Source organism: Panthera tigris, chromosome D1, assembly GCF_018350195.1.
Source record: "Panthera tigris isolate Pti1 chromosome D1, P.tigris_Pti1_mat1.1, whole genome shotgun sequence".
In the NCBI taxonomy this organism is placed as follows: Eukaryota; Metazoa; Chordata; class Mammalia; order Carnivora; family Felidae; genus Panthera; species Panthera tigris.
The window spans coordinates 13679250-13698993 of record NC_056669.1 but is presented as its reverse complement, the minus strand read 5'-3'; the positions used below and the strand labels follow the sequence as shown (position 1 = coordinate 13698993).

The window sequence follows — 19744 nt, the reverse complement described above, 5'->3', positions numbered from 1 at the left end:
ACTTCAGCTCAGGTCATGATCTCACAGCTTGTGAGTTTGAGCCCCGCATCGGGCTCTGTGCTGACAGCCCAGAGCCAGAGCCTGCTTCAGATTCTGTGTCTCCCTCTCTCTCTGCCCCTCCCCCACTCACACTCTGTCTCTCTTTCCTTCAAAAATAAATAAACATTTAAAACAAATTTTTAAAGAAATATAAGAAAACCCTTTGGACCTTGGTGACTGGGAGCTTGGAGAGAAGGAAGAAAGAGGTTGCCCTTGGGTCCTTTTGCATTAGGCCAGGCTTCCAAATATATCACACACATTCCCACCTCTTTCTCTTGGCTCAGCCTGCAACACTTCACTCATCCCTCCCAGTATTCTTCCTGCATGGACCATCTTCCAGGTCTCCCATGTGAGGTCCACTACCCCAGGTCTTCTTCAAGCAGATCTAGTCCTGGTGACTCCTCTTAGCTTCCATAGTGTTATCTGAACTTCTCATGTTCACCAGCCTGGAATGTTTGGCCTATCAGTTTCTCCATTCTAGAGAGTCTGATGGCATCGTGCTCTCAATCTCTTCTGTTCTGTGGGACTCTGGAATGAATGGTCATTCAAAGTGCCCCTCTTGTTGGGTCCACAGAGCTCCATTGGTTTTTGGTTTGTGTCTGTATTATAGTAAGTATTTTATAGCATTTCAGTGAGATGCCTGTGTTATTGTCCATTCTATTTGGGAGCACTTGGAGGGAAAGCATCATTTATTTATGTTTACATATTTATCATGCCTGGAACAAGCACACTCGGTAGATGTTTGTTGGGTCAAAATGAATTGAATTGAATAGCACTTTTTCTATATCTACCACAGGCTCTAATTTGGCTCTGGGCAAAGGATGGGCACACACCAAATATTTGCTGAGCCTGAATTAACCCCCTTGGCTGTCTCAGCCCCCTCAGCCCCTCCACACTGTGTGATGTTTCATGGCTGTATAGTGAAGAGATGGTACATGGCTTTCTGGGTCCCCCTGAACTTGCTTGTCTTAAACCTCTGCAGCCACAAAACAGACAGATCTAGACGGCCAATACCCTCCATTTTCCTTTTTATCTCTGTAACTTAATTTATCTCTGTATCTTAGAAAACCACATAACTATTTAGAAAAAAACTACAGATATGTTTTGAAACCCTAGGTTTCCAGGCTATTCCATATAAGGGACTTTTTCTCAAATGCTTCATAATCCATGTGAAACATGGAAGTAATCCATTTATGCCCCCTTCTAAGCACTGTAGTGTCTGCCACTTAATTTGTGACTTCAGACAAGTAATAACCTCTCTGGGGCTACATCAGTCCGTCTCCAAGGCCCCTTCCTGCTCTAACATCTGTGCTTCTGATGCCTTTTGGAAGGCCCATTGATTAGCTAACTTAGCCATTTTTTTTTTTAACGTGTATTTATTTTTGAGAAAGAGAGAGAGACAAAGCACAAGTAGGGGACAGGCAGAGAAAAAAGGAGACACAGAATCCGAAGCAGGCTCCAGGCTCTGAGCTGTCAGCACAGAGCTTCAAGCGGGGCTTGAACCCACAAACCGTGAGATCGTGACCTGAGTCAAAGTCGGACACTCAACCGACTGAGCCACTCAGACACCATTGCTAACCCCTTCTCTCTTGCCCTCTTCCTGCTATTCATGATTTTTTTTAAAAAAAGGACATATACTTACTTCCTTGTGGGTCTTCATACAATCTGAGTAGCCATGGGACCAATTTTGGACAGGGGCTTCTGGGGAAAAAAAATTGCTTTCCAAGGGAAAATGGAGAGATACAGCTTATGAAGTCCCTTCTTTCTTCCTGTCTTGAGTGAGAAGCTGCTAGCCATTCCATGGTAATGAGGGGGTGAGCGTGAGGGCAGAAAACCAACACGTCAAGGATAGTGGAGTGCCCAACACCTTGGTGACAGCACAGAGCAGTGGATCAGCCCAGCAAAGGAATCAATGCCTTCATGAGTCTAAACTACTATTAGGCAAGAGTTTTGTTGAAATTTTGCTGAAAAAAATGTTGCCATGAGCATCCCTGACATACACCTTTCTAATTTCCAGTCGAGAGGATTCTTCAGGTCAATTACTTCGTTTCCTTGGGTCCTCCCCATGAGTGTTACTCCACCTTGACCAAACTCATAGGCCCGCCTGCACACGTGTGCACACGCACGCGATTTGTAGCATGCTTTATGTTGCACAAGTTTCCATGTGCATTACCACATTCGATGCTTCTATCCTGTGAGGGATGTCTATCATCCCCCTCCCCTGTTTATACACGAGGAAACTTAAAACAGTCCCCCACGGTCTCACTGACTCCAAATACAACACGTTCACGCAACTCACCGACAACCCAGGTCAAAGTTCCACACCCCACTTCTTCCACAGAGGAAGCTGTTGGCCTTATCCCACCACCACCCTGGGGCACAGGCCCAGAGTGAGTCTTCAGAACTTTGGAGGACTCACCAAGGCCCACACAACTCCATAAGGAGAACCGTGTCAGAGAGGGTGCCTCCCCACCCCTGGAGCTCAGCAGCCCTCAAGGGGGAGGCAGCAGAGACTGTCCCCCAGCTGGGGCCCGAACACAAGTAATTAATAGGTGATCATGGAGCTGGACAAATGCAGACTGACAGCAGGCTTACCTATCTTATAGCCTGCGCCTTGGCTAACATTAGTTCTACAGCTAAACCTGGGCTTTGTTGACATGTTGTTCCCTTTCATTAATAAATAACTGCCCAAAACAATTACACTTCAGGAAACTAACCTTATTTTTCTCTTTCCCTCTGAAAGGTACCAAAAATTAAAAGCAAAGATGCTTAAATCAGCTGGAGCGCTCCTGGGCGGGTGTTCCTAAGTGCAATCTGCTTAATGGGAAAGACCTTTCGGGGGAAGGGCAGTCACTCTGCAGCTCCCCCGGAGGGGCCACGGGCAGGTAGAGATAGAACACACGGTTTCTCCATGAGGGCCTGGCCCTCTGCTTATCTCAGGATCCCACTGTCCAACGGACTTAATTTACCTCTCCAGTCTAGCTCTTCCTGGAGCTGCAGGCACATGTCAATCTTCTTTTTTTTTTTTAAACCAATATAATATCATGAAAAGATCGTGACACTTTAAAATCAAGCAGTCCCAAGTTTGAGTCTGAATGCTGCCGCTTATTAACTGTCTGTTTTGCACCCCTTATTTGACTGTTCTGATAACTTGTTTGTTGTTGCATAGCAAAATACTCCAAAACCTAGTGGCTTAAAACAACACCCATTTATTACCCTGCAGTTGCTGTGGGTCAGGACTCCACGTGCAGCTGAGCTGGGCCCTGTGCCCAGGGTCTGCCAGGCTACAGTCAGGGAGCTGGCTGGGGCTGCACACCTCTCCCAGCTTCACCCACAGAGGTACGCTCCGGGCTCCAACCTCACTCACTTGACTGTTGACGAGACGCAGGGCCTCCCGGGCTGTGGGCTGGAGGTCTCCCTCAGTTCCTTGCCACTTAGACCTTGCCATAAGGCAGCTCCCACCGAGGTAGCCGGCTTGCATCAGACTGAGCCAGCAAGAGAACCAGATGAAAGTTAAAGTCTTTAATAACCTAATCTCACAAGTGACATGCCATCACTTCTGCCGTATTCTTTTCATTAGAAACAAATCTCTGGGTTTGGCTCACACCCCAGGGGAGGGGATTGCATAAGGACACGAATGCCAGGAACCAGGATCACTGGCTGCCGGTCTAGCAGCTTCTGAACTGCATCTTCTGAAGCACGGTTTCCTCATCTATAAGTGAGCATTATAATAATTCCCTGAGAGGTGGGAGAAAGATTCCGATGAGATGCTATACAGCTTAGGGCCTGGAAGGATGCATAAGAATGCATAAGGAGATAACTGTCCTTCCCCTCCCCTGCCTGCCACATCACGCTGATACGCTCAGAGGTTGATATGCAAAGAGGCTTTATGGCTAGTTCCACTCCCAAGAATGAAGCAATATGGATACAGAGAGCAAGTCAGAGGGTTCCAGGGAACAAAACTGATGGTGGGGGAAACATTTGAGCTCTCAGGACAGGGTCAGAGGCTGGCTGTCCCTGAGGCAGAAGGCCGGAGAGATCACTGCTGAGAGGCTGAGCCCTGGGTGATCTTGAGAGGACAACCAAGGACCAGACCCCAGCAAACGGCCTCAGGAGCCAGGGCCGTCACAGCCCCCATCGCAGGCCAACCCCGCCACCCTCCCCAAGGGCTACTGACAGCCCCAGAAACGCTCCCAGAGGGGGTCCATAAATCACAAGATGCCTTCTTCCCCCAAGGTCAGCGGACTGTGGAGCCAGCTCTGAGCATGGATCACTCTCGCTTTCCTTCCCTAATTTCCCACCAGTTCATTAAAGCTTGACCTTCTGGGCTCCTACGGCTACTGCGGATGTCCAGCCAGAGAGACCATTATATTTTAAAGGCTGTTAAACTGTCCAATGATATTTTAGCCTCTTTTTTTTTTTATATTTGATAGCAAATCATCAATCACTTGTGTAAACTTCCAAGTAAAAACTAGGGAGAAAAAGATGGAGAATTATATGAAATTACAGTGGAATGAAGCAGTTAGATTTCTCTCTATCAGCCGAGGCGAGGCGAGGTGAGATGGTGGTCAATTATCTTTTTCCACTCACTGATAAATCGCCAGCACCATGGAGGCTGTCAGTGTCTGACTCATGACAAGCAGAGAGGGGGGCACTGGTGTGACCAGAGGGCCGGGGATGCAGGCTAGCTTTACAGCTGGTACTGGGGCTTCTCCAGTGCCGACCTTCACCGGCCGGCCAGGATAGCAGCCCGGGCCCCGACCATGTCCTGGGATAACCCCTTTCTCTTCTGACCACCGCCCCTGCGACCCCCTTCCTCCCCTCATCATGCAGGGGACAGCGGAGACCGCCCCCAGCCTTAACATGCAGAGGCGTGCTGCTCTCCACTCCTGTGTCCCAAACTGACCTCATTATTTTCCTCACACATTCCTTGTCTGAGTTAGTGGTACCATCATTCACCCAAGTGATTTAACTAAAAACATCCTCGTCATCCCCGACACCTCCCTTTTGCTTCCCCCCCCCCCGCTGCCCCCCGCCCCCCGGTGAATCCATCTCTGTGCTTGGTCTATTGTCTACCACAATTATTTGGCAGACTCACCCCACCTCACATCCCCCTGCTGTTGCCAAGGTCCAGGCTCTGTCACTTTTGTTCTAACCTGTTGGAAAAGCCTCTTAATGGGTTTCCACATCTTCAGCGTTTTTATCAAAAGCTCACACTCATACTCACACACGCCTCTGTGCACTCCTGCCGGTCTGTTTTTTAAGGCACGTCCCTGACTGATGCCATCACCACTGGCACTTAGGAAGGTCCCTCTTGCTTCAGGAATAGGCTAACACCCCCCACCTGGTGTACGATTTCCCACAGTCGTCCTGATGCCCACGGGCCATCCCCAGACAGGGAAGCCATGGTTTCTGTCCCTGCTCTTTTTTGTGTCCAGGACTGTGTTATCTCCGCCCCTCCGCCAGAGCCCCCTTGTCCCTCTAGTTGAACTGGCCAATTTCTACCCAACCTTCACGACCCAGATCAGAAGTCACCTCCTCCAGGAAGTTCCTCCTGACTCCCTCTTCTCTTGCTTTTATAAAGCAGTGCAAAACACCACCACCCCCACACTGAATTCTGATTTCCTTGAGTAAAGACCTCAGCTCATTGTCTGGCAGCCAGCACCACCCCAGGCTCTGGGGCACAGGGAGTACTTGTTGGCCCATAAGTTGCTGTGAGCTGTAGAGTAACACAAATCCAGGGGCGCCTGGGTGGCTCCCTCAGTTAAGCGGCCGACTTCGGCTCAGGTCACGATCTCGCGGTCCGTGAGTTCGAGCCCCGCGTCGGGCTCTGTGCCGACAGCTCAGAGCCTGGAGCCTGTTTCAGGTTCTGTGTCTCCCTCTCTCTGACCCTCCCCTGTTCGTGCTCTGTCTCTCCCTGTCTCAAAAATAAATAAAACGTTAAAAAAAAATAACAAAAAAAAAAAAGAGTAAGACAAATCCAGGGGTTGGGGCACCTGGGTGGCTCCGTCGGTTAAGCATCCAAGTCTTGATTTCGGCTCAGGTCATGATCTTATGCTTCATGAGTTCGAACCCCACATCAGGCTCTGCAATATCATTGCAGAGCCTGCTTGGGATTCTCTCTCTCTCTCTCTCTCTCTCTCTCTCTCTCTACTCCACCCCCGCTTGCTCACACTCTCTTTCTCTCAAAATTAATGAACTTTTAATTAAAAAAAAAAAAAAAAAGACAAACCCAGGGTGGAATATTGCTCTCCCACCTTCTGGCCCTTTGACCTCAGCAAGACTACTGTGCCTTTGAGCTGCAGTCCTTACTGATAAAATGAAAGTCATTAACTTAACCCTGTGAGAATAGTATGGAGACAGGAAGTGAGATTTAGAAAGTGATGAATTGTTGGTAGAGTAAGGGCCGGGCAAGAGTTTGGGATGGGAGCTGAGGTTTCTAGGAATAACGCGGGCGAATGTAGGTATGGAGAGGGGAATGGTAGGCAGAAGAGTATAGTGAAGAGCTCAACACATGGCAGGCGTTCAACCTGTACTTTCCTTCGGAAGTCTGACAACTGGAGGAGAGGAGAAAGTAGTAACTATGTCCGTTAAATGCTCACCACCTTATTTCTCTCAGTTACTACCCGTTTTCTTTTGCTGACTTGGATACCCAGCCACGTGATGAGGGACAAAAACCCCTCTGTTTGATAGCAGTGTCCCCAGCAGACTCTAAAACACACACACTGAGGGATCTCATCATCTCCCTAAGTGACTCCAAGCTTGCCTGTCTGGCACCACACTATCTGTACACACAAATACAGCTGGGCAGGCAGGTAGGAGGTGTGCACTCTTGTGAGTCATCCTGTGCCAGCATAGCACCAGGGGACCCTGCCTGTGACGGGGGGGGGAGGGGGGAAGTGGGCTCCTGAGTGACAGTAGCTCATCTCTTGGACCCCTAGTTCCTGGCTCCAATGCATTTGGCCCTGTCCCCAGGTTGGGAGTTGCTACCTAGGGAGCAGTATGAGGGAGAGCAAAGGCCAGGTAAGAAAGCAGGGCCTGCTGATAAAAGGGTTGGGCTAGACTGGAATAGCCCCATGAGACAAAGGTACTCAGAAAGTTCTAGATGGTGGAGCAAAGAGGAAAAACAAGGACACAACCCAGCTACTGGAGCCCCAGGGACCAGAGGGAAATAGGAGGACCAGGTAATCCTACAAACAGAAAGGTCTTATATGTAACATGAAATATTTGGCCAAGGAACAATCCAAACACAGAAATGGGTGGGCTAGAACAAGGTGGGGTCGATGTTAGCTCAAAGATGCCATGTCCTCCACAACAGTCAGATAAGCCCTGCCTGGTGATGCTTCAGAGGCATTGGTCTGGACAGGAGAAAACAGTGGCACCTTCACCCAGGAGGTAGGTCCTATCCTATACCCACATTTCAATGAGCAGTATGTGTCTGTCCCCCTTCACATCTATTACCCACAAACATGAGCAGAACAGCCAGCATGAGAGGCTCCTGACTCCTTCTGGAATAAAGCAGCTAAGTTCTCATGTTCCTGGTATGACTGCCCCAGTCACACCCTGTCTACTAATGCCCAGGTAAGCATAGAACCTTAGGACTAGACGATAGCATATATTTCATCTCTTTTTACAGATAAAATAAAGTTTCTAGAAAGATTAAATGAATTCTGAAGCTAATGTGACTAGTCTGTGTAGAGTAAGAACTGGAATTCATTCTTCCAACATCTAATAGAAGGTTTCCTCCACCCTATCAAACAGCCAACCATATGACAAAGGGAATCCATTGGAGACTGGAATTGAACTTTTGGAGGAAAGTACTCCTTAGTTTGGAAAAAAAAAAATCAAAAGAAACATATTACCAATGCAAACCAAAAACAAGGACACGCTAAAATTTTTGAGGAAGATCTGGGAGCCATGAAGCAATCCAAATGTTGATGCTTCAAATTGAGCCTTCAAGTGTACTATTTAATATCACACATTTAGAGTAATTTATCCTCACCATTTACATATTTGATTGGATTTTTTTCTCTTTTTCTTAACTTATATTTCAGGAGAGAGGTGCTTGAAAATTACTGTTTGTTTTTGAGTGATGTATCCATGGGCTTGTTTCCTTATCCACTGTTGTTTCCCCAAAAGACCCAATATTAAGATTGGGAGAAGGGAACGGGAGGAAGATACTGTGCTGTTTAGATCCATCACAATGGACGCTGGATCCATCCAACACAAGCTAGACTAGACTGTTCATGTAGACAAACAACATTAGCTGATACTGAATAAGACAGACTTTGGCTAATGCCATATGGAACCAATGTATCAGTGTTTGAGATAATGTAGATAGATTCAACCTTGGGGGTGAGTTGAAGTTACCCCTGAATGTAATGGATATTTCCACCATCAGTCATTGAAGGACAAAGTTAATCTCAGGACAAAAACAAAATTGGTGTAGAAAAGAAAATACCTACCATTTGGGGAATCAGGGTCAGATGATCTGGAATCAGGAGAGACGGGAGAGAGATGGCACCTGCATGTGTGGAAGCAAGCAGATGCTGGGAAGGGATGTAGCCCCATCATCAGAGAGCTCTGGAGCTGGCTTCACACATGTGGATTCTAACAATGGCCAGTGCTAGAAGCAAAAAACTTCTGTTAGATTCAAGGCTTTAGTAAAAATCATAGTCTGATCTCTGTTGGGCTGATGGGAATTAGAAAAGAGGAAATCCCATGTTTAAGAAGGTAGAGCTAAAAGAAGAATGGGTGTCCCTCTCCCTGAAGCCAGCTTGAGGGTTCTCAGTGGCAGCAGCCTCCAGCTAAAAAGTTAGGACCAGATTGGCAATGATCTCTGTGAGATCATCAGCAACAGGGACAATGATAGGGCTGGAAAATTAGTGGGCCAAAGACACCAGAAGAGAGCCCAAGGTTCTTATTCCAGAAGAAAAACAGTGAGGATAGGCACTGTGTTGGGGGCTAATTTATGGCAATTAGACTAACAGCAAAATTTAACAGGTTGTAAAATTTATTTGGGTCACAAGCAAGAACAACGATCTCTAGCTGGCTTAAGAATTTTTTTCTAACTTTTTAATGTTTATTTATTTTTGAGAGGGAGAGCATGCAAGCAGGGGAGGAGCAGAGAGAGAGGGAAACAGAGGATCCGAAGTGGGCTTTGCACTGGCAGCAGAGAGCCCAAAGCGGGACCCAAACTCACAAACCATGAAATATTGACCTGAACCTAAGTCAGATGCTCAACCGACTGAGTCACCCAGATGCCCCAAGAATTTTTTTTTCTTTAAAAAGCAGGATGAAGGATTTATTGGAAGGATAGTTGGACATGTCATGGAACAGAAGGAAGAATTGCAAAATCAAAACCTGAGAAGAGGGGCACCTAGGGGGCTTAGTCAGCTGAGCCTCTGACTTGGTTCAGGTCATGATCTCATGGTTTGTGAGTTTGAGCCCCACGTTGGGCTCTCTGTTGTCAGCCTGTCAGCACAGAGGCCATTTCAGATCCTCTGTCCCCCGACTCTGCTCCTGCCCTGCTTGTGTCTCTCAAAAATAAAATAAAATAAATATAAAAAAAAAAAAAAACAAGAAGAAAAGGATTCTCAAACAGGGGAGTTGACAGAACCTCTCTATATGGTGCAAATGATAGTGTAGCTTGTCTCTGATTTCCATTCAAACTCTATTTCTCTTTCTTGCAAAAATCCAATTCAGAAAAGAAATAGGATGGTGTGAGGGACAATAAAGACTGAATGTAATAGGAGGAAGGACCTTTTCTCCTTCCTTCCACACTTCTTGGGTCCATAAAATAACTGCTTCCTTCACAGAAACATTACATCTCTTTTCTCCACCATTTACTCCTCTCCCCTTCATTTCTCTCCAAGGGGATAGTGTTAGTTTTCCTGGTTACATAACAAATTATCAGAAACTTAGTGACCTAAAACAACATGCATTTTTATTTCACAATTTTCTGTTGGCTAGAGTCCAGACACAGCTTAATTGAGTCCTCTGCTCAAGGTCTCACGGGGGCTACAGTCTAGGGGTTGGCTGGCTGCATTCTCATCTGGAGACTCAACTGGGGAGGCAGCTGCTTCCAAGGTGCATTCAGGTTGTTGGCAAAATTCACGTCCTTGTGGTGGTATGACTGAGGATCCTGACTTTCTGCTGGTGTTACCTGGAGGCTGCCCACATTTCATAAAGGGCACCCCAGTTCCTTGCCTTGTGGCCTTCCTTCAATATGTGGCTTATTTTGTCAAGCCAGCAAGGGGAATCTCTTTCTCAGGAGACAGCCCGGTCCCTTTGAAGAGCTTTGACCTGATGAAGTCAGGCCCCCCCAGGCTGTGATCCCCTTCCTGTCGTATGCACTCTCCTTCTCTCTGACAACTTCCCACTCCTCATCGGCCTGCATGCAGGCCACAAGCATTCTTGTCTTCTTCGGGTAGTGAGCTCACCTGGGCAGGCTGGCAGTCACTCAATGTCTCTGCCTATGACTGCATCCAAAATTTCAATTCAGGAGGGAAGGAAAGAAAGCCCAAGTGCCAAACCTCATTAAGCCTCAGATCCAAACCTTATTTTCCCATACAACTTTACCACCCACAAAACTGATACATTGATCCCTGTCTGATTCTTCTATTTTCCAATTGTTTCATAGCCCAAAGGGGAAAACTCTGATTTATTAGAACCTCAAACCCCACTCGGTGTCCTGGGGACCGGTGCCATGGGAGTGAGAGCCATTCTTAGCTTGGTAGCCACGCTGGAAGGTATCTCCTCTGTGCCCCAACAATCTAGGTGTAGAGGGGTACTAAAAGCTGGTTTTGGTAGGTCCAGCCTACAGAGGTCAGAGACACTTAAAATATGGGAGAAAAAGGCACATAGCATGTTATGTGTCTTGGGGACGAAGGGTTCTGCAGAGACCATCTCATATTTGTCCTGATTTTAGAAAAAAGACAGCTTCTATGGCAAACAACTAGAATGTGTTTTTTAAAGACTTCTTAAAAAAATGTTTATATATTTTTTTGAGAGGGGCAGAGAGAGAGGGAGACACGGAATCTGAAGCAGGCTCCAGGATCTGAGCCGTCGGCACAGACTCAGACTCACAAACTGCAAGATCATGACCTGAACTGAAGTCAGACACTCAACCGACTGAGCCACCCAGGAGGCCCTAAAATGTTTATTAATGTAAGAAGTTCTTTTCTTCCGTATCCTGTCCACTCCCTCTGCCTCTCGTTACAGAGGAAAAACTAGGGCATGTGTGCTGGTGCTTTGCTGCCCACCAGCCTATCTGCTCTCCCATGCCTGTACCCTTGTTGTGACTCCCAACTCTCCAGGCTTTTCTGGGGCCACACATCTCAACGTGTCGTCCTGTCCCACAAGTGATAACTAGGTAGAGTCAGAGTACGGCCATCCCATGGGAAACCACTTCCCCAGACCATGTCCTGACAAGGAAGAGGCTAAGTCATAAAAGCCATTACTTATAAGTGTCCAGAAGAGAAACTGAGGCACAGAAAGGGCAAGTCACTATCCCAGATACACACAGCATTCAGCAGGTGAACCAAATAGAGGGTTTTAGACTCTTTTCCTTTGTAGCCCCTGACACCACACTGCTCCATTAATCTAGAGCAGAAGCGAATGAACCCCTCCCAGGCCCAGAGTCTCCTGAGAAATAATCCACTGATGTAAATAAGCCAGGAACCCAGGTGCCCTCGGGGGTCAGTTCTTAGAGCACCTCAGTTAAGACGGTTAATAACCACAGCAACGTGATTGATTACTTAGCACTGGAAGGGAGTGAGCGCTTGCCCGCACCCCCTCCAGCCGGCTCCCTTCATTTGCATAGGTAACGGTCGTGTTATTAGCAGCTCATTAGTGCTAAGCCCAGGTGACCAGAAAGGCAGACTCAGTGGTCTAACTGGAAAGAACCTCTCCTATTTTAGGGGAAAAACTGTACTAGGACTCTTATTCCAGGGCCATGTGACCCAGACACCGTGAGAGTGGGTTCTAAAACAGGGGTCCCTGGCTTTTCTTAGTGACAAAGTATGATTCTAAAACAACATCAGTACAGACAACAGAAAGCTCACCTGTGATACACCGGTGATGTGACGTGATGAAAATGGCACTTTGCCTCTGCGGTCTTCCTCCCCCAAACCCAGAACTCCAGGCTAACCGGGAGAAAAGCATCAGACAGATCACATCTGAGGGTCGTTTTACAACATGCCTGGCCAGTCCTCCTCAGAACTGTCAAGGGCATCAAAAACAAGGCAAGTGTGAGAAACAGTCTCAGGTCAGAAGAGCCTAGAGACCTGACAACTACCTGTAATGTGACATCCCAGATGGGATCCTGGCATAGGAGAAGGGCATTAAGTAAAAATGAAGGAAAGTGAAACTATGAACTTCATCATAATAATTTATCATTATCGGTCCATTAACTGTAACAAATGTACCGTACTCATGTAAGATGTTAATAATAGAAATAACTAGGTGTGGGTTATGTGAGAACTCTGAATTATCATTCTCTGTAATTCTAAAACTGTTCTCAAATAAACAGTTTATTTTTTGGAGAGTGTCTTACATGCGGATGGCACATTCCAATTTATTCCATGATGTCCTCAAACTATCCTCGTTGGTCCTCAATACCTGGCTAAGGTAGGGTAAACAGGCATCTTTCCGCTTGCTTTACAAAGTAACAGAGATTTGAAGAGTTGAAGTGACTTGTCCAAGATCACAGAGCTACTAAGTTAAATGATTAGTTTCACACTCTTGTCTTCTGACTCAGAGGCTAGTATCTTTCACCAAAGCAAATGTTACCACCTCTAAAGAGGTCAGAGGTAAAGCAGCAGGAGATGAGGAAATGAAATCTAGCTCTATTTCCGCCCCTTACAATTTCTTCAAGCCCCGCCTACTTTCAGATCCATCTAGAAGCAAATAGGAAAGAAGAACTCTCTGTAACTCAGCTGGGCCACTTTGGGAAGGTGGGAAGAGACACAGGTGTTCGGTTCTTGCTATTGTCCATGTAAGAAAATGAAGCGATGGAGAGAAGAGACCAATTTTGCATGGGGAGAATATACTGATGTGCCTTCAATTTTAACCCAAACCACTTGTTGGCCGTGAGGCACGTTCATGTCAATGCCTCTGGGACCCAGTTTCCTTTTCTGAAAAATGAGAGGTTTGAACTCAGCAATGTCTAAGCCCTTCTCTACTTGGACATTCCGTGATCTAGTTCATGATCAATGGAAACAGAGTGAAGGATTCTCAACGAGAAGCGAAGCCGATGGAGTATAGCCATCGGGCATTTTAGAAATTGAACCAGAAACTCACATTGCACCTGTTTTGGTGACCAGAGAAGTCCCTGGTCACTTCTCCACAAGAAAAGGATGTTTAAGTGATTGTTTAATTCCCTGGGGATTATTCAGCAAATCCCCAACAGTTTTATCATACTACCCTACATAGTGGGTTAGAATCAAAAGGGATATTGGGGACATCAAAAATGTATAACCAATTTTTTAAGAGCTTACAAGCTATTTCCAGCTCACTCCACACAGCCCAATCCAACCATTAAAAACACATGTCAAGTTAGCTGCTGCATCCTATGGGTAAACATTCTGGAATGAATACACATGGGGGGCACACACATGCACATATTTACATGTATGTTTGGGTGCACATTCCCCCTGTCCTGACCCACCCGGTGTCTCCATTTGCCTTATCAGGAAAGAATTCCTGAAGGAAGTAGGCTCTGAGGGATGAGAAGTATCCTCTGGGATGCACTAGGACCCAGTGAAGTTGCAAAGCTGTAGGAAATCTGATCACTGATGGAGTTTTCATCCAGATCAGGGCATCAGGGAATGCAGGGTCAGCAGGGCTGTCCTCACCAAACTGCTCCTGCTTTGCTCTGTGCCCCCTCCTCTCCCTCTGCCTCCTTACCTCCTTCCCTACCAGCATTCCCCTCCCCCTCTAGTCACATACTGCCTTGTCCTGGATTCTTCCTAAGGGCAGCAAATTACTCCTATCATTTTTAAAAATGTAATCAACTGCATTTGATCCATCAGGTGCTTTTGTGAGGATGGGTTTAAGAAAAAACAGGTTGAAAAAAGTGGATAAAGTATAAATTAAAAAAGAAGAATGGGTCTGGTTACAATCAATAACCCCAGAATTATTGACTCCTCTTCCCATTACGCTGTGATGCCTCTGTAATCTCGCTGGCAGATTCTATAAAGGACGCATCTGTGCAAGATGAGATGTCCATTGTCAAAAGTTATAATTCTCTTCAACACAACTCCCATAACAGCAGCCAGGCAGTTTCTGCAGAGCGATCTGGTGTCTGGGAACCACATGATATCACTCTCGAAAACCCATTTTGTGTCCCTGCCCTGCGGCCATCCTTGTCCTTAGCAAGGTGGAAGGAAGAAAGGAGGTAGAACCAGAAGCTGAACTCGGCCCAGCCGAGTGTCCTGAGCTCAGGCATTTCAGGCTTTCCTTTGACCTTCTAGACTCCTTGGAGAGGTTTACCTCTCCTCCTCCCCTTAGTAGAGCTAAGGTCCTACGAGAAACAAATGTACTGTTCACTCAGAGGAAAACCTGAAACGAATCTCCATTTCCTTGTACAGATTCTCCAGCTGGGATTGCTATCCCCACGAATGTCTTGGCTAAAGGGCAGAGTTTGGAGTTGATTTCCAGAGGTTTCCCCAGGAAAGGACAAGGCAGATCATAGGCTTACATCAGCTTAGGAAAAGTAACCTGTCTGTACGAGACCCCAGGAAGCCAGGCTTCTTGGCAGTAGGACCTACCAGGAGTCGAGGAAAATCTCCAGCTGGGAGCCACTCACCCTTGCAGGAGGAACCAGCTCAGGGTGTTCTTTTGAGCTCACGCCTTAACCCCCAGGAGATGGTGTGGCCAAATAGGAAGAGCCCTGGCCTGGGAGCCGTGTGACCTTGCAAAAACCACCTCTCTGAGCCTCACTCCCTCATTTGCAGAGCAAGAAGGTTGGATGGAATAACCTCTCAGGGCCCTTCCAGATTTCTGAGTGATTGTCTGCCTCTCTCAGCTCTGCATTGGGGTGGGGACAGTAACTTCTGTCACTTCTTGGCCTCTCCAGCCCTTGCTGGCTGGCGCCCTCATCCCCAATCCCAGCAGGAGCCCCTGCCTCACCAGAGGGTGTTGGGGGTCTCCCTGCCAAGGAAGGAGGACTAGAAAATCTGGGTGGGCCCTGCCCTCAGGGACACTCTGTCCAAACCAGAAAGCAAAGCTCTGCTGGGTTTGATTATGAAGATTTACAGCCAGGAGTGAGTTTCCTTGGCAATATTGTCTGCTGCCTTTATGAGCCGCAATTACATAGCATTTGGTACCTGGGAAGGCAACAGGCGAGGGCTGAAATGGTGAAATGCTCTATCACTCCAAGAAGCACACCGCCTTTGGTAATAAATATTGACGTTCATTAAGACAAAGCCAGAATTCAATCTGTTCTGGGGAATTCTCTGCTTCCGGCCTCAAGAATGGCCCTTATTTACAAGATGTCCCTAAGGGAATGAGACAGGCCGGCTCACCTTGCTCCCCAAGATACATTTTATTCAACCGACTTGTCCTGGGCAAACGTGTATCTGACAAGCCAATTTGAAAATGAATTTGGTACATTTTTTGAGTTGATTATTTATCCTGAAAATGAATGCCCATTCTGGTCAGGCTGACAGCTCTCGGGATGAGAGCTCTCTGCTCCCGGCTCCCTTGTCACGCCTGCTCCGTCAACAAAGGAGCAGCGGAAGTGAGAGAGCCAGCCTTCTGCACAGGGGCTGGGTGGGCGCCTCCACCCTCACTCACCAGGACCCTGGCCCAGCGTAGTTTCATCCTGCTGACGAAAAGGCTAGCTTGCAATGCCCGTGCCGGGAGAAGTGGGTGGTGTGAAAGCCAGAGGGGTTCCATCTGCCCTACCGTCTTGCAAGGTTCAGCCAGGCGAGCAGCTGATTCCCACTGCCCAGAGTCATCAGGAGGTGTGAGTCCAGGGTAAGAGAGCCTGGGGGCAGGGCCTAGGGTGGGGAGGGGGCTTTCAGTCTCCCTGAAGTTTACTTGCCCTGTTTCCCCTCCACCGCCATCATTTCAAGATGATACCTTGGCAAATTTCACAGAAAGGCAACATGTTGCAGGGATGTGCTCAGAGGGCGCACCCCCTCCCCCGCCCCTGCCGCCCCACTCCAGCTATGCTTCCTTCACAACCCACCTGCCCAAGAACTCAGAGACCCTGACCTTCTGGTATAGCCCTGGAAGGCTTCATGCAGGAAAAGGACCTTGGGAGGGAGGTGGGAAGACTGTTTTGGAGACACTGACTTGCCTGTGGCTAAAACCTCATCAAGAGGAACTGGGTCATAGAAGGCCTTGAATGTTGAAGCCAGGAAGCCACAGGACTCTAAATTTCCCAAGGTGATGAGATAGCTTTAGTTTGGTGGTTTTCAAACCACAATGAGATCATGAGACCCCTTGTTCTAATGTAATCTTGTCTAGAACCTCAATGTGGAAAGCAGATGAAAGTGAAACTCTTCCTGTTAAACACAGATGAAAGCCCCAGAGCCCAATCCTGCTGACACAGGATCTAGTCCCTGCACCAAAACTAGTCCAACCAATATCAGAATCATCTGCTTGTCTTTTCTGTTTGTTTGTTTGGTTGGTTTGTTTGTTAAGATTTATTTATCCAAGTTAGCTAACATACAGTGTAGTCTTGGCTTCAGACTAGAACTCAGTGATTCATCACTCACACATGATACCCAGTGCTCATCCCAACAAGTCCCCTCCTTAATGCCCATCACTCATTTGTCCCATCCCCCCACCCACCTCCCCTCCAGCAAGCCTCAGTTTGTTCTCTGTATTTAAGAGTCTCTTATGGCTTGCCTTCCTATATTTTTATATTATTTTTCCTTCCCTTCCCCAATGCTCATCTGTTATGTTTCTTAAATTCCACATATGAGTGAAATCATATGACATTTGTCTTTCTCTGACATATTTCACTTAGCATAATACATTCTAGCTCCATCCGTGTTGCTGCAAATGGCAAGATTTCATTCTTTTTGATCGCCGAGTAATACTCTATTGTATATATGTACCACATCTTCGTTATCCGTTCATCAGTCGATGGACATTTGGGCTCTTTCCAAACTTTGGCTCTTGTTGATGGCACTGCTATCGAGGTGCATCGGGGTGCATGTGCTGAACTGTCTGTTGAATATGCACATCTCTGCACTCCTCATCAGACCCACTGATTCATATTCTCTGGAGGCGGTGCCATAGCATATGGTTTTTTTCTCCTACTCCTCTTGGTGGTCGGTAAGGCACGAAGTTTGAGAACCATGCTGCAGAGCTTTACAGGGCAGGGTATGAAGACTGATGCATGTGTCTGATTTTCAGGTCAGTCCTCCACTGAGCTTCACTACATTCCCACTCGTCTTCCCTCTCTCCCCCCCCATACAGTCTGCTTGTTCTATGTTGTGTGAACATCGTGTGGTTGTTCCTGGTAAGGAACCCAGAGAGTAGTGGACCAAGGGAACAGGAACTAAAACACCCACCACCTTCCCAAGCCCCTGCACCTCACTAGGGCCTCCGTGGCACTAGAAACCCCAGCTCTGAAAGCAAACATTTTTAAGCACCTTGCAAACCACACACCCACTCTCAACTATTATGTGAAAAGAGTTATCCATTTCCCAGCTCAGCTGCAAGAGCGAGACGGTTCAGGAGGTTGAAATCAGAAAGCCTAAAGTCAAAGATCTTCAGAGACCCACTTTCTGCCAAGCAGGCTGGGGCACCAAGCAGCATCTAGAGGCACAGTGTAGACTGGGAACCATTTTCCATAGCACCGAGCCCCAAGGCGACACACCCCCTAGAAAGGCACAGCTTCGGCCAGTGCAGCCGTCAGTATTTCTGCTTGCCAGATGGGAGAGTGAGGGGAGCAGCCCTGAGCAATTAAGTGTCTAGCCTAAGGTCACAGAGCAAGTCAACGCAGGTCCTCAGAAAGCACCGAGTCCTCCTGCGGATTCAGGCAGCAAGTGGGCAATCTGCCCTCGGGCTCCTGCCTTAGAGCACCTTCATCTTGCCTGGCTCAGCACCGGGGGCTGGCTCTGCCTCTGCTCCCACATGCCTCAGCCAACCCATCACTGCCCTGATCTAAGTCTCCCCTGCCACCCCAGCCTGGGGCCTCTGGAAACCAGGAGACACCTGCCCACATGGGCGATGCCTGTCACAAAGTAAGCCCTGAGAGGTGGGCGGCCTGGGTGGAGGTGGGGGGGGGAGGGCTTGGAATTCAGCTTCCTTTAGCTCTCAGCCCACTAATTAGGGCAGTGATGGGAATGTGAGACATACAGGCACAGCCTTACTGGAATGACAGAGAAGCTATAAGCCAAGTACTTGGAATGTAATTGGACAGCTAGTGTTTTGAACTGACCCCCCCCCCTCCACCGTTGCCCATTGCCATTCTTCCTTCCTGTGGGAAACCACTTAGTGGCCATGTCAATCATGCAATTCTAAGGGAGTGCCGATCACTCCTAGGAGCAGGGATGGCAGGCAGTTGAGGTCCAGTCAATCATCACTCCTCATGCTCTTAGCCACAGGGATGGTTCAGGGATGGACATGGGGCCGTGTCTGGCTAAACAGAGTTTTCCCTGGAAATTTTTCCAGTCGGAGCATTGTCAGAGGCTGCTGGAGATATATACCTTCCCAGACACCTGGAGAAGGCCTCTTTGCAGGAGGAAATAATGAAGCCACGCAGAGACATGCGGAGTGTGAATATAGGCAGAAAGAATCCTGATGACATCATCTGGTCCATTAATCCAGGAAGAGCTAAATTTCCCAATCACACAGGCCAGTAAAATGCCCTTGCTTAATAAAAGATAATACAAGTTGTTTCTGTTACTTGCAACCAAAGAACCCTGGTAAATACAGAGCGATAACTATATAGCTGACTGTCAAACTTAAAACAAGCTGTTTGAATTGGCATGGACTTCAGGGCATGGGTATAAAGGGAACCCGGCCAGAAGGACAGCAGGCAGCTGGCCTAGAAGAAGCAGATTCTAGGCTGCATCTGCCTCCATTTCTTGGGTGATGGAATTTCATGGTCATTGAGGTTTCACCAAAGGCCAATTGCCTTTTAAGGGTCCTCTTGCGCCATATGGAATAGGAAGAGGGAGCAGATAGGTCTAGCCAGGAGCCAGCAATAGAAGGAACAGGTGGAATTGGGGGGGGGGGGTAGAAAAGAAAAAGACAAGAGAGAGAGAAAGAAAGAGAAATCCTGGAAGTATGTATATGGATTGAGGACCCCTGTTCTAATCTGGGGCCTGACAAATGGAGCTAAGATGACATCCCTATCGCTCATTTAAACTCCCTCTTCCAAGGGCACCAGTTGACAACCCAATCACTAAATCCCCGAGTGCTTTCAGCTCTTCCCCCCTCCACCTGTCTGCAGCCCAGAAGGCTGTTTCCAGTGCATTCTTCTTCAAGTGCTCCCCGCACCTGAATTCCAGACCCTGTCCTGCTTAGTTCCCTTCTGATACAGTTGTCTCCTAGGATGGCTTGGTTTTGTGCTCCCAACCCTAAAGTATGGGCACTGCTCAAGATTCTACCTTCCAGCCCACATTCCTACAGAAGCCCCCTCTTCCTGGACCAGAATTGCTAGTCCTCATCCCTCTCGTAAGCCTCAATTCACATCTCAAATTCAAAGTCTCATCATCTGATACCTCACCGAGGGCTT

General features: G+C 47.6%; 1 long non-coding RNA gene across 1 annotated transcript; it reads right to left on the bottom strand.

Moving 5' to 3' along the window:
• Nucleotides 1-3247: 3247 nt before the first annotated feature.
• LOC102954730 lies at nt 3248-12188 on the bottom strand. The gene is made up of 3 exons (XR_444789.3): nt 12105-12188; nt 8505-8665; nt 3248-3524 (listed from the first exon to the last, which is right to left on the bottom strand). It is a non-coding gene; the product is annotated as an uncharacterized LOC102954730 (long non-coding RNA).
• Nucleotides 12189-19744: the final 7556 nt, after the last annotated feature.